The sequence below is a fragment of the Capsicum annuum genome, chromosome 6, assembly GCF_002878395.1.
Source record: "Capsicum annuum cultivar UCD-10X-F1 chromosome 6, UCD10Xv1.1, whole genome shotgun sequence".
In the NCBI taxonomy this organism is placed as follows: domain Eukaryota; kingdom Viridiplantae; phylum Streptophyta; class Magnoliopsida; order Solanales; family Solanaceae; genus Capsicum; species Capsicum annuum.
Window position 1 is genome coordinate 153,737,102 of NC_061116.1, and position 16,404 is coordinate 153,753,505.

Genomic DNA, 16,404 nt, shown 5'->3' on the forward strand with positions numbered 1-16,404 from the left:
CTAAGTTCTTTGTAATAATCTGCTGGCTCTTTATATCTACTACCAAATATGCTTAAGTATCCATATTATTCTTCAATATCTCTTCAATATTGATAGTCATAAATATGGTTTGATTCCTTTGAACCTGCTGCTGCTGAAACTACTGTTGCTAGTTGTTCTATGATTGAATCGAAAGCTGAGTCTACCACTTTTGATTATAAGTGTTCCCATAATTCATCCTTTAAGAATTACCAACAAATAACACTAACTTAGGATTTGCACTACACATGCCTATAAAATGACCATTATTGCCACAAACCTCACACCAAGTATTTGTCTAATAAAATGCATTACTTATTGTTGCATGATATGTAACCCCCAGTTTTATATTACTCAACTGAGTAGTTAACTAATTTTGTAGCTCAGCAATCTGGGCTGATATAGCAGTAATCTGGTCTAACTCCAATACATCTGCAACCTGTAATTGAATCTAAAAAATTTTTTGTTATGATCTAGTGCGTCAACAAAAGTGTGAACTAGTACCTCATTTGACTGTTAATGATGTAGACAGTACTGAAGAAGAGCTTTGAACTTCTCCCACGCATGATATAAGTTCTCATCTGGCCTTTGTTTAAAGCTCACAATTTTACTATAAATTTTGGCAGTCTTGCCAGATGGAAAAAATTAGATGAGGAATTTCTAGGCTAAGTCATCCCAGGTTGTGATTGAACTTGCCGGCTCAGCATTCAACAACTTTTTTGCTTCCCCCAATAGTGAAAAGGGGAAAAGTGCCAGCCTAATATAGTCAGTTAACATACCCATAAGGATGAATATGTTACTAATCTCCAACAAGTTTCTCCGGTGGATGTGAGGATCTTCATGTGAAAGCCCCTTAAACTGTTAACTGTAGATCAAAAGTTGCACCATGTTCTATTTCAACTCAAAGATACCTCCAGCAGTTGATTTTTTGAAAAGGGGAGGTCAAATTCCTCAGAATTGGGATTGCCACTTATGGAACTATTCGGCGGGCTGGTGGATCTTCAGCCATGAGAGAAGGATTGTCTTGTTCCTCTTGAATTTATGGGATACAATAGAGAAGGACTACTTTTCACCTCAATTAATGAAAGTATTGCAAGGACTACTTTTCACCTCAATTAATGAAAAGTAGATCATATAGCCACTAGTAGATTTATGATCATTTATGTTGCCCATGCAATTAGAGTCAGCGAATGCCTACAACTGATGATTAGAAGATCTTAAAAAAATGACAAATTCTTAGTGTGACAGAGATAATAGAGAATGCATTCATAGTATCACATTAATTTACAGATGAATTATGAATAAATTGACACACTTAGTTTACCATAATTGATATATTTGGTCTCGTTTGAGTGATATATTAAAGAGAACTAACAACCTGCCTATAAATACTTGAGTCATCAGTATAGGATTTTCACCCTTATGGAGCATGAAATTGGTTGCCATGGGACTACCAAGAGGTTTACAGTGAAGCATCCCAACTTTTGTGAGTATGCTATGGATGTATCAAAATTGAGAGATCCAAAGTCCACTACTCGAGTGATACTCTTTATCAATAAGAAACTATTACAGTAGGCTGAGATATCTAATAAAAAGGTATGGCTAAGCTCTTGAATAAAGGAATCCAAATATGAATTATTATTTGCTGTGCTTACAATATCATCTATATATACCAAGACATAGGAAGAGACATTAGCGTATGAGTAACTACATAAAGAAATATCAGTAATAGAGATGGTGAAGCAAATTGTAAAGAAAAGTTGGTAAAATATCTTATACCATGCTTTCTTGGCATTTTAAGATCGTAATAAGATTTATGAAGATTTCGTACATGAGTAGGAAACTGAGGGTAAATAAAGCCTATAGGTTGAGCCATATAGACATCATCTTAGGGCTTACTATGCAGAAATGCAATTAGTACATCTAGTTGACATAGCGATATTTTAGGTTATTTTTCATATATTTACGTATTTTTGCAATTATAACTTTTCTACAAATACCCCAACTCATTAATAACTTAGTAGAGCTGACGGTTTAGTTACACGGATAGTTTGTTTGGTTTCTAGAACAAATTTCTTATTTTGAAGTCTTTTCTAGTTCCGAATAGCAATTGGGAAAGAACTTCAATAGATCAATCTTGTACGCAAATTCTAACTACACCAACAATTTTGGAATATCAATCTTTAGGCTAGGTAGACCTTTGATTTGGGTCTTGGGGAACTCAGTCTCATTTTGACCTATTGATCAAAAAGTTGAAAAATTGAAAATATGGGTGTGGGATCAACATTTGGTCAATACAAAATCATATGCAAATTTTAAGTACGCCATCACATCTAGAATGCAAATTTTAGTGTGGTTTTATAGTTTTTTTGCACATATGGGATTCTAAAAGAATCCCAAGAGGTTGGCAGAGACTTGAAAAAGTTTCCAAGTCTCAATTGTTATCAAGTGAAGAAGTGATCACTAGTCAAGGGCCACAATTGTCGTACCATTGGTAGGGAAGATGGTCCAATCATAATGGCCAATCACGATTGTAACTCCAATAGAATATGGGAGGTAGTGCGATTGTATACCTACTGGTCATGATAGCAACTGTCGAGGCTCTAGACTGGGTATAAATTAAGCTTATTTCCATGATTTTGACCAGTTTTCATTTTTCCTTTTGAGATATAAACCCTTAAATAGTATGAGAGCATAAAATTGCAGCTTGTGGGTGCTTGGGTAGCTAGATTCACATTCATTTATTGATTCTCTAATGTATTTAAGGTAGTAACCCTTTATCATGATTGATTTTCTTAATTTATTTGATCAAAACCCCAAAAACTTTAGGGTTTGATTTTACACCCAATTTAGCTTGGTTTTCACCCATTATTGAAATTAATGATTCCTTGATCTTGTATGAATGTTTGGTTTGTCTCAAAAATATGATTACCATAAGTGGAACTCATATGGGGTTTTAAGGTCATTTTTGGACCTGTGGCATAATGGTGAAATATTGGTAACATTATGCTTCTAATGGTGAGTAGATTGTATTTTTTTATATCTTGGCATCGTAAGGAAGCTTCTTGAAAAGGAAAAGCTAAGGTTTAGCAACTCATTGAGATTTCTTCGATGTCGATGTAGGCTAGGATTTTCCCTTGTTAGGTTGAGCTATGTCATAGTGTATTTAAGATATCTTTTTAGATTCGGATAGGTTTTAGGTGTTATATTGATGAAATGTAAGATTTGAGTTAGTTACACTTTTAAGGTTATATTGAAATCGTAAAGTAGGAATATTTAGGTTGTTTCCTTATGCCTTAGGTGAATTAGACTCTATTACTCATGTTTGGCATATGAATGCCTTAGATTACTCAAATTAGGTAAAATTTCCTAGTTTCTCTTGCTTAGATTAAAATTGGCCGTAGTTTATTATACTAATGAAGTTGCCTTAGTTTTCATTGAACTTGGTAAAGTGATTGAGAAGAAACTCTACGTAAGGGATAATTGTGGCTTGCTATAGATCTGTAAATGAATTAAGATACCTTAGCCAAGTCCAGAGTAGAAATTGACTTATAATAGATTTTAAGGATTTAGAAGTGGGCCCTTGGACCTATCTTAAGTCAAGATTGATGATTAGTTCTCTTGGACACTTATACATTTATTAAATAATTAGAGCGTCCCCCTTGAGGAAATATTGAGAAATATGGGTACTTAATGATTATGGTGATGATGACATTTGAAGAAATTCTTGTGGATTTTTTAAAATACATTATTGGTTATGTTATGATGAGCTATTGAATATACTATAGAATAATCCTATGATTATATTATGGATCAAGCCATTGATTGGGATATTATTCGGTCCATTGACTATGCTATTACTAATGCTTATGATCACACTGAATAATTATGCAAGTAATCATGCTAGAAAACATTCCTATTGGTGATCCAAGCAATTGTGATGATAATTATGCTAGAAGTCATGCTTATTGATTATATGGGAAGATATGCTATTGATTAATTTAAGATTCATAATTCTAATTTTCATTATTATCCATGTTATATAATTACGCTAACAATTGTGCTATTATATATTTTAATGATTATTCCATTGGCATTTATGACTTTGATTATATAAACTTAATTTAATTTCAAAAGATGATGTTGATATTGATACCTGAAAAAGCCAGAGGATTGATATGATGATATTGATATCTGCTAAGGACAGAGGACATTATGATAATATATTGAAACCAATAAGTAAGGAGCATGATTATGATGATAGATTGATATTGACAATGCTGGAGGATAACTATTATGATGCATTAATTTTGACAAGTCCGAAGAATGATTTTATTGATGTGCATATGCATACATCTACCTGCTTAAGTTCAGCTATGCCTATGTATGGAAACTATATATACACATATTTATATGTAGTTTAGGTTTGATGTTGATGTTAGAGATGTCAAGTATAGCCCAAATATCGTAATTATAATAATTAGTGGACTTGTGAGGTTTAATGATATGTTTTAGGTAATGATAAACACTTATAAAGTGGTATATTTGATGCTTAATGATGAATAAGGATTAGTTGTGGATATTGTTAAGTGACTAATCATGAATAGTTGATAAATAAGGATTACTTAGTAAATGGTGATTAGTTAATAAATAATGTTAGTTGATAAATAGTGTTGATAAAAATAGTGGTTATCTAATATATGATGATTGGTGAATCTGTGGAGAATAGTTGTTAAAGGATGACTATAGGCTATATAATGACTTGTAATCAAGGAGATTAGTTAATAAGAGATAATTAGCTCATAAGTAGGTAACTATTGAGTATCGATTATGATTTTATTAAATGGTGATAGCATTATGGAATATGGGTATATTCTCAACTATTGGTAAATTATGAAATGTTAATTAATGACCATTTGATGATGATTGTTGAATGATGGTTAAATGATGAGGAAAGTTATCTATATTGTTGTGTGATTGCTTTATTCTTCTCAAGAATGTACTCTCCAGTCGCATGGAAGACTATGATGAGTTCTTTAGTTTTCTACATCAATTGTAGTATGGGAGCCAATTTTGTAGTCAGTGGTTGCTTGTGATAATGCTTTATGACATGTTATTATTCTTAATTTTTTACTTATTATGTTAAAGAAATGATTGGCATGTGTTAATGCCTTATGTTATATTGTTATCTTAATTTAGTTACTTATTATGTTCAATAGTATTGGAGATGATTCAAGTTTGATTTTGTACCTTGACTTAATTATGTTATCTTGCATTTCATCATACTTATATCATGATTTAGCTCAGTCAGTTGATGATACCTACTGAGTACCCATTATTTAAGTACTTTTACAAACTTTTGTACTTTTTTGGTATGAATTCGAGTAATATTTGTAACTGTTGATTATTGTCTGTGTGGTGATTTATTTCTGGATATAAGGTGAGCTCTTGGAGTTTGAGTTGCCTATTTCTCTCAATCTTTATTTTTAGTCTTTTGTTTTGAGATATATGTATTGACTATTCCAAACTTTGAGTTGTATTGATATTATTAGATTCTCTTGTACTAGATCAACCAGGTCATGGGACTAGTATCTTGTATTGACTATTTATTTTATAAAGAACTCTTTGATTATTTACAACTTAAGTTCTTATTATTTGTCCTATGTTGGGAATTTCCTACCTAATTAACCCATTGCATTAGCTTACTATTGGAATTTTGTAGGTCCTATCACAATTCATAAATCAAGTTATGTCAAATTGTATCAGAGACAGGTTTTACCAATAATATTGGTACAAGAACAAGTGACTAGTTGACGTTTGTTTCCTATCAATAGGAGGCTATGGGATATTCTTAGGAGTTCTTAACTTTTTTCACGCATAACATGCAAAGAGTCTGAGTTGGTTTTTAGAAGTATTCCCTTGACTTTACTCTTTAACAGATGGCCAGGACAGGGGTTATTGCTATAAAAGATAAGGGTGCCAATACCAAGCTTAGAGATCCTACTCTTATTCGTTGATGACCTTAAAGTAGTAGGCAGGCTAAAGATATGTCCCCAGCTAAGGAGCTAAATAAGGGTCCTCCGCAGACCTTACTCCTGCTCCTGAGTTAGAAATTCTTTCGCTATAACCAGTGGTGGGCCAGGGAATAGACTAAGCTCTACCAGATTTTATTTCTTATTTAGTGCTTAGAGATGTGTTTTTTTAGATTTTTGGTTTAGTTGATGTTGCATTGTTTGATGTTGTACAGACTACAGATCAGAGCTTACCTGAGGCAATGGCACAACCTATAGTTACTGCTCCCAAAGATAAAGTTCCTCTTACACTGGTAGTTATCAACTAGTGGTTGCTCAGCCTACTATGTCTTCTGATAAGTAGAAGATATTGGTTAGATTCTTGAAATTGCCTCCACCTTGGTTTTTTGGTGCTTCAATTGATGATACATATGAGTTTTTATTTCTGTTAAGAACAGGATTTATAGTTTGGGAATTGTTGAGACTCGTGGTATGGATTACACCACATTTCTATTGGATTTGGTTATTGGACATTCGTGGAGAGGTTTTGTGCATTTAGACCAGCTTGATCTTCTCCTTTAACTTGGGCTTATTTCTCTCAGAGGTTCTCGGAGAAATATATGCCTCAAAGGATTAGAGATTAGTTAAGGGATCAATTCTCTTGATAGGAGCAGGGCCTATGGTAGTTGTAGAGTTTGAGGCTCATTTTCATGAGTTGGATAGACATATGTTTACTATTCTGTATGTTGAGTATAAGAGAGTTCATACCTTTGTTTGTGGGTTTATACTTTCTATTCATATGTCTACTAAGAGTTTGGACACTATTAGGAAGTCTTTTACTGAGGTCTTAGGTCATACTAGGGTGATGGAAGGGATACACCATAGGGTTATGAGGGCAGTGATAAGATACAATGGATTTAGGGCTGATTCAGTGGGGGCCATTATTGTTCTGAAACTAGAGGTAGCAGTTCTGAGAGAGGAAATCCTCCACCTTTATCATATCAGTCTAATAATTAGTCTAGTCGACAAGTTCAAGTGGTGCTTTAGATTATTATTAGAGGTCAGTCTAGTGCTAGTGATCACTCTTGTAAGGGCAGTGGTCAGTCTTTAGGTGGCTCATCTTTTGGTTATTCAAGTCGTGGTGGTTACTCTAGGTTAGCCAGATCTGTTGGTTCTGGATCAACTCATGTTTCTTATTTTACTTGTGGACTTCCTGGTCACTATCTGTGAGATTGGCTTAGTTATACGACAATCATTGCTTCATCCCAGAATGTTCCCCTATTAGAGTAGTTCAACCATTATTTTGAGGTGGTTCTCATAAGCATAGGGGTTATTTCTATAGTACTCGGGGAGGTTCTTAGGTAGGAAAGGTAGGATGTTGGTTGGGTGCCTAGCTAGGTGGTGGGCGTTGTCAGTTCTATGTAGTACCTGCTACACCAAAGGCTGAGACTTTGGAAGCTATAGTTACAGTTACTATTTTGGTGTGTCGGAAGTTATTCCTTGCTTTATTTGATCTAGGATCCACTTATTCTATATTTCTTCTTATTATGCACCACAGTTAGAGTTATCTCATATTTATTATCTATGTCATTGCATGTCGCTACTCTCATTGGTGATTTTATAGTAGTGGATTCGATTTTTAGTTCATCTGTTATGATTGTTAGAGATATTAATCCTTTTGATAATTTTATTATTTGGAATAAGGAGGATTTTGATGTGATTGAGAACATGGATTAGTTATCCCACTATCTTGTTGTCATAGATTATTTTTCCAAGTCATTTACCATAGCCATGATTGGCGTACTCCAATAGTGTGGCAGGGAGTTGTTAGCTATGAGCCAATGGGGATTATTTCTTATATTTGTGCTAGGAGACTTATTTTAAGGGGTTTTTAGTCTTATCTCACTTTTATTAGTGATACTAGTGTTGAGAGTCTGTCATTTGACTCTATACCTATTGTTTGTGAGTTTCCTGATGTGTTCCTTACCGACCTACAGAGTATTCCCATATTTTTTAGATTGAGTTTGCTATTTATCTTGATCTTAGAACTCAGCCTATTTCTATGACACCTTACTATTTGGCTCCTACTGAGCTGAAAGAGCTAAATTATCAACTTTAGGATCTTCTTGGCAAGGGTTTTCTTGTACCAAGAATTTGTTCTTAGGGATCTGCAGTATTTTCTGTGAAGAAAAAGATGGCTCCACACGTATGTACGTTGATTATCGAAAACTCAATAAGGTAACAGTGAAGAATTGTTATCCTATGCCTCGCATTAATGATTTGTTTGACCAACTTTATGGTGCGGTAGTGTTTTCTAGGATTGATTTGAGATCTGGTTAACCATTGGTTGAGGATTTGGGGTGAGGATATCCCAAAGATAGCCTTTAGGACTCGTTATGGTCATAATGAGTTCTTAGTGATGTTATTTGGGTTGACTAATGCCCAGCCGCGTTCATGTATATGGTGAACCAAGTATTCATGTCTGACTTGGATTCTTTTGTGATTGTGTTCAACAACGACGTCCTTAGTGAGGATCATGAACAACATTTGAGGATTGCGCTCCAGACTTTAAAAGATCGTGCACATTTCACAAAGTTCTCTAAATATAAGTTTTTACTTATGTCAGTGACATTCCTTGGACTTGTGGTGTCTAAGGAAGGGATTATGGAAGACCCAATAAAGATAGAGGCAATTCGTGTTTGGGCTATACCTATGGTAGACCCAACCAAGATTAAGGCGATTTGTGATTGGACTAGACCTACATCTTTGACTGAGGTTGGTAGCTTCATTTGTTTGGCCAATTACTATAAAAGTTTCATCGAAGGTTTTCCTACTATTTCAGCCCTATGAATTGATTGATTCGGAAGGAGGTTCCATTTCAAAGGTCCGAGGAGTGTGAGTTGAGCTTTGGAAAGCTCAAGGATTTTCTCAAGTCAACTTCTATTTTAGCTTGTACTACTGAAGGTAAGGGATTCATCTTATTTTGTGATGCTTCTGGTGTCGGTTTTGGTTGTGTATTGATGTAGTAGGGGTGTGTTCAAGAATGGTAATATTTTGTCTCAAACCAAAAAAAAATAAAAGCCAAAATTTAATTTAATTTTTGATTTGGTGTTTTGTTTTTTTGAATCAACTTTAGTTTCAAATTTTAGAAATTCAGTTAAACAGTTTGATTTTGTGGTTTTTCCAAAAAAATTGGTCAAATCAAAAAATTAAAATTATAAAAAGAATATATATATATATATATATTATTATATATATTCAGTATAAATAAAAGTTTTAGTTATTTCAGTTCATTTTGTCCATGTTGATATATTTATATTTGGGAATGAAAAATAGGTTTGAAAAATACTAATTTTTTTAAAAAAAATCACTAATTTAAATGCCCAGTCATGACAAAGAAAGGCTCACTACTTTAATCTTCAAAACTTAAACTTAATTTGTAGAAAACAAAACAAATCGAATTTACATTTGTTTGGTTATGGTTGTCATTTCTATTAATTTAAAAACAAAAGAACAAACCGATATTATGAAACCAAATCAAATAACTTAAGGTGTATGTGCGGAACTACCCAAATCCTAATTTGGAGTTGGTGGTGATGGTTCTCACACTTAAGATTTCGTGGCATTATCTATATGGAAGGTATTGTGAGATTTTCACCGATTATCACAGTCTTTAGCATCTGATGACCTAGAGGGAGCTTAATTCTAGACGTTAGCGATTGATGGATTTGCTTAAGGACTATGATATTTTTATCTTGTACCATTTGAGCAAGGAAAATGTGGTCACAAATTCCTTGAGTCGGAAGATAGTGAGAATGGGTAGCTTGGCGTGTATTCAGTTTCTCATAGGTCATTTGCACGTGACATTTAGTGCTTAGAAAACTTATGGTTCACCTTGATATTTTGTATCCTAGGAAGATTTAGGATCATCAATTTGAGGATAGGAAGTTTAACTTTCTTCATGATTAGGTGTTGAGTGGTGAGTCAGAGAGGAACATCATATATTAGGAGGGTGTTTTGAGATTTGATGGTCGCATTTGTGTGTGTATATTGATGACTAGATTGAGTTGATTTGTTCAAAATATCACAACTGTAAATATTCTATTTCATCCCAATACAACCAAGATGAATAAATATTTGAGACAACATTATTGATGGAGTGGTATGAAGAGAGATGTGGCAAACTTAGTAGCTTGCTACCTATATTGTTAGTAGGTAATAGCTGAGGATCAATGACCAAGTGTTTTGACTTAAAGGTTGCCTATTCTTGAGTTGAAATGGGAGCGGATTGCCATAGATTTTGTTAGTGGTATGCCTCTCACTTCCATTGGTTTCAGTGATAGTTGGGTCATTATAGATCATTTAACCAAGTCAGCACACCTTATTCTTATTGAGATGTCCTTTAGTGCTCAGAGATTAGCCCATGTCTATGTATAGGACATTGTTCATTTGCATGGTATGCATATTTATATTATTTAAGGCAATGTTTTTGTGTTCACTTTAGGGTTTTAGAGAGATTTTAAGGAAGAGTTGGGTACTCATGTAGATTTAAGTACAACCTATCCTCCACAGACCGATGGTCAGTTCGTCCTGACCATTCAGGTGCTTAAGGACATAATTCAAGCTTGTCTTATGGATTTTGGAGGCTTGTGGGAGTAGCACTTAGCCTTGGTAGAGTTTTCTACTTTTTATCTAGTTTTCCATGTCTCTATGTTGTGGTGATATATTCCTAATCCTTCACATGTGCTTAGATGGGACTCAGTCCAGTTGGACGAGCGTTTGACCTTTATGAAGGAGCGGTGCTTATTTTGGCTTGTGATGTGAGGCAATTGTGCATTAGAGAGATTCTTATAGTCAAGGTTCAGTAGAGGCACACCTAGTGTAGGAGGCCACTTAGGAGATCGAGAGAAAAATATAGCCCTAGTATTTTTACCTATATGAGACATTAGATGCATCCTAATCTTTATCTTACGAGTATGAAAGTTCTGTTAATAGTGTATATTATAATGCCACTTTGGTCATTTTCCATATCACTTCTTATTTTCACTGTTACAGCTTTTCTATAGCTGCCCCAAGTTATTTATGACTTATTGGAGTAGACTGTTCAGTTATCGGGCAGTTTATTTGGATTTTAGAAAGAATTCCCTAATTAGAAGTCTTTGTTAGTTCCAAATGGCAACCAAGAAAAACCTTTAGTAAAACAATCTCGTATGTAAAAAAATTTATTGTGTCTAAAATATCAATTTTAGGATAGATAGTCCTTTAGTTTGAGTATTGAGGTACCCAGGTTTATTTTGAACAATTGGTTGAAAAGTTGGATTGTAGAAGTATTCACTTTTTTTACTCATATTGTGCGAAGAGTTTGATTTGGCTTGTAGAAGTATTTCCTTGACTTTAGTCTTTCGCAGATGGTCAGAACATGTGCTATTACTACATAAGACAAGGGTCCCAAGAGAAAGCCTAGGGATCTTACTCCTGTTCGTGTACGACCTAGTGGTCATGGATAACCTAGAGATATATCCACATCTAGGGGACCAGATAGGTATCCTCCACGACCTTATTCCCCGCTCCCGAGATAGAGATTCTTTCACAACAGCTAGTGGTGGGACAAGGACTAGCCCAAGCTCCACCAGGCTTTATTTATTCTTTGGTGCTCAATGATGTATTGGTTCAGCTTTTGGGTGTTATTGGTGGTGGATTATCTAATGGTGTATAGTCTATAGATTAGAGTGGTACTGAGGTAGAGGTGCAACCTATAGCTGTGACTCCCAGAGATAAGGTTTCTCTTACACCAATAGTTGCTCAGTTGGTAGTTGCTCATCTAATAGTTCCTCAGCCTGCTATGTATTCTTATAAGCTGAAGATGTTGGGTAGATTCTTGAGATTACATCCACCTATATTTTCTAGTGCTTGAAGCGAGGATGCATATGAGTTTTTTATTGCTTGTGAGGGTAGGCTTTATAGTTTTGGCCTTGTTAATACTCGTGGTATAGATTACACCATATTTCTATTGGATTTCGATGCTCGAGTTGATGGAGAGGTTTTATAGATTTAGATCAGCTGGATCTTCTCCCTTAACTTGGGATTAGTTCTCAGAGATATTCTTAGAGAAGTATATGCCTCGAAGCTACTGAGATCATTTGAGGGATCAATTCTCTATATTGGAGAAGGGATCCATATCAGTTGCAGAATATGAGGCTTATTTCCATAAGTTGGATAGACATACGACTATTATTCTGGATACTAAGTATGAGAAAGTTCATTGCTTTGTTAGAGGGTTGAGATTTCCCATTCGTATGTCTACTCAGAGTTCGGTTTCTACTTGTAGGTCTTTTGTTATTGTTTTAGATCATGTAGGAAGATGGAAGGGATGCAAAATGACGGTTATAAGGGCCGTGATAAGAGGCCTAGGCTTTAAGGCAGATTTAGTGAAGGTCGTCATAGTTCCAATCCTAGAGATGGTAATTCTCAAAGTGGTTATCCTCTGCCTTTTTCATATTATGAATCTAGTCGACCACTTTAGGTAAAGCTTAGATTACTGACGGAGGTTATTCTGGTGCTAGTCATCTCCCTGTTAAGGGCATTGTTCAGTCTATGAGAGGTTCATCTTCTAGTTATTCAAGTCGCGGTAGGTACTCTAGGTTAGCCAAATCTGCTAGTTCTGGTTCAACTCATGTTTCCTGTTTTACTTGTGGACTTCCTGGTCATTATTTGTGAGATTGCCCTAGTCGTGGGGTTATCGTTTTATCAGCCGAGAGTGTTACACCTATTAGAGCAGTTTATTCCTCAGCTTAAGGTGGTTCTCAAGGTCGCAAGGGTGGTTTCCATGGTACTCAAGGAGGTTCTTAGGTTGGCAATTAGGAGGTCGATCAAGTGCCCATCTAGGTGGCGAGCATGGTTAGTTGTATATAGTACCTGCTAGAATGAGATATCAGATGCTATAGTTATACGTACTATTTTGTTGTGCCTCCAGTCAACCCATGATTTGTTTGATATGGAATCCATTTATTGTTATATTTTTTCTTATTTTGCACCACATTAGAGTTGTCTTATGATTTATTACCTATGCCATTACACGTATCTACTCCAATGGGTGATTATTTTAGTAGTATAGTGGGTTTTTATATCATATTTTAGAATTGTTAAAGATACTGATACTTTTGCATATTTTATTATTTGGGATATGGTGAATTTTGTTGTGATTATGTGCATCATTTCATTATCCCACTATCATTTGGTATTATATTTACAAAACTTTTACCATATCCATGCCCGACATACACCAATCGTGTGGCAGGGAGCTGTTAACTATGAGCCAACAGTGATTATTTCTTATATGTGTGCTAGGAGAATTATTTTGAGGGGTTGTGAGTTTTATCTCACTTTTACTTATGATACTAGTATGGAGAGTTGGTCGAATGACTCTATTCTTGTTGTCTATAAGTTTCCTAATGTTTTACATACCAGCCTACCTAGTATTGCCCTATCTGTTAGATTTAGTTTGCTATTGATCTCAAACTTGGAACTCGACCAACTTCTATGGCACCTTATCACATGGCTCCGACTGAGCTTAAGGAGATGAATTCTCAGCTTTAGGATCTTCTTGGTATGGGTTTTATTAGACCAAGAATCTCTTCTTAGGGAGAACATGTATTGTCTGTGAAGAATAAATATGGCTTCTAACGTATGTGCATTCATTATTGGCAACTTAATAAGGTAACGGTGAAGAACCGTTATCCTATGCCTCGCATTGATGATTTTCTTGACTATCTTCAGGGTGCGGCGGTGTTTACTAAGATTGATTTGAGATCTAGTTACCATCAGTTGAGGATTCAGTCTAAGGTTATCCCAACCAAGATTAAGGCGATTTGTGATTGGGTTAGACCTACTTCTACGACTGAGGTTCGTAGCTTTATTTGTTTGACCGGTAATTATAGATGATTCTTCGTGACTTTTGTTACCATTTCAGCACGTATGACCAGATTGACTCAAAAGGATGTTCCTTTTTAATGGTCCAAGGAGTGCGAGTTGAACTTAGACAGTCCAAGGATTTTCTCACTTCATCTGTTATTTTTGCTCGTACCATTAAAGGTGAGGGATTCACTGTATTTTCTGATGCCTCTTGTGTCGGGTTAGTTTGGGTATTGACACAAAAGGGGTGTGTTCTGGACTGGGCATATTTTGGTTCAAACCAAAAAATTGAAAAGCTATACTGAAATTTAATTTTCATTCTAGTTTTTTGTTTTTTGGATCAATTTTGGTTTCAAATTCTAGAAATTCGGTTAAACAGTTTGATTTTAGGTTTTTCCAAAAAAAATTGGTTAAACTCAAAAACCAATATCATTGAAATAATATATATATATATATATATATATATATATATTATTATCTATATCATATATATTTAGTACAAATAAGATATTTCAATTTTTTCATATCATTTCAACCATGTTGAGTTATTTACATGTAGGAATGAAAAATAATTTTGAAAAAGATTATTTTTAAAAAAAAATCACTAATTTAAATGCCCAGTCATGACAAAGAAAGACTCACTACTTTAATCATCAAAATCAAAATAAAATTCAAAATAATCAGACCAAATTTGTATAAACCAAACAAAACAAAATTTATTTTGGTTTGGTTATGGTTGTTATTTTTGTACATCCGAAAATAAAAAAACCAAATCAGTATTAAAATACCAAACCAAACAACTTATGGTGCACGAGCGCAACGACCCCACTCATGATTTGGATTTGGCAATGATCGTTTTCGCCCTTAAGATTTGGAGACATTATATATATGGAAGGCATTGTGAGATTTTCACCGATCATCGTAGTCTTTACAATCTTATGACCCAGAGGAAGCCTAATTCTAGACAAGGTCGATGGATTTATTTGCTTAAGGACTATGATATTTTGATCTTGTACTAATTGAGCAAGGAAAATATGGTAGTAAATGCCTTGTGTAGGAAGGTAGTGAGTATGGGTAGTTTGGCTTGTATTTCAGTTTCCCAGAGGCCGTTGGCACGTGATATTCATTCCTTATTCAACTTGATGGTTCTCTTTCATATTTTTGACCCTAGGAGGATTTTGGCTAGTATGGAGGAAAGGTCCTCGCTATTTGGGTAGATTCGGGATCATTAGTTTGAGGCTAGATAAATTAAGTACTATCATAACCTGAGAAATTGTTCATGATAGCTTTGTATCAGAGCCTAAGCTTTCACCAGTATGTTTGTATAAGATCCAATAGTTACTAGAGTGTTGCGGATCGGTGCGAAGTTGTCTGTATCCTATCTTTGGTAGACTACAAAATATTTTTAGGAAAATCTAATCCTCTTGGTTCACTTACATGCATTGTGTTTGCATTGCTTTCTAAATTCTTGTTTTTTTCACTCTTTAGTAGATGGTTAGGACACGGGGTATGAATATCATGGATCATGACCCCGAGCTGGCTACTAAATCTATAATTAGAGGCAGAGGTCAACTCCGAGTTTGAAGGTAGGCTAGCGCTGTATCCCCAGCTTGAAATCAGCCTATGAAGACATTGCCAGATCCTATTATTGCTCCAGAGTCAAAGATTCTGCCACCACAGGTGTAGATGGGTCAAGGGGAAAGCTAGGTCCCTCTCGAGTTTATATCATCTTTTATCCTATGTGATGCACTGGTTCAGTTATTGGACTAGTGGATCCCAGCTTGTAGCATAGGGCGGTATTAATTTAGGGCGCAACCTGCAACTATCACTCCTAGATTAAAAAATTTTCAAGACTAGTAGTTCCACAACTAGATGTAGCCCAACTAGTTATTTATGTGGAGGAGTAAAAAATATTAGGATTATTTTCATGATTATCCCCACCCACGTTTTCTGGGATCCAAGACAAGATACTTTTGAGGTTCATACTAGATGTGAGGACAGTTTATGATTTGTCTTTTTTTGAGTTGAGCAAAGTGGATTTTGTTATTTATCATCTAGAAAGATTACATACGTGATGGTGGAGATGTTATCTTTATTTTAGTCCAGCTAGATCTCCACATGTAACTTAAACTCAGCCCTCCGAGGCTTTCTTCGGGAAGTACATGCCTCGTAACATGTACTAGCACTTGAAAGATGTGTTTTCTACACTAATATAGGTTTCTATAATGGTGACCTTGTATGAGGTGATCTTTCATGATCTAGATGGACATGCCACTATAATTCTATCTATAATGTTTGAGAGGATTTGATGCTTTCTTAGGGATCTGAGGCTGTCACTTTGCGAAGTTACTTAGAGATTGGTAACTTTAAGAAAGTCATTTATGATATTTTGTCGAGAACATCTATTCTATAGAGAATATGGATTATAAATCCCTAAGGAAAATAATGAGATACCTCATTATCA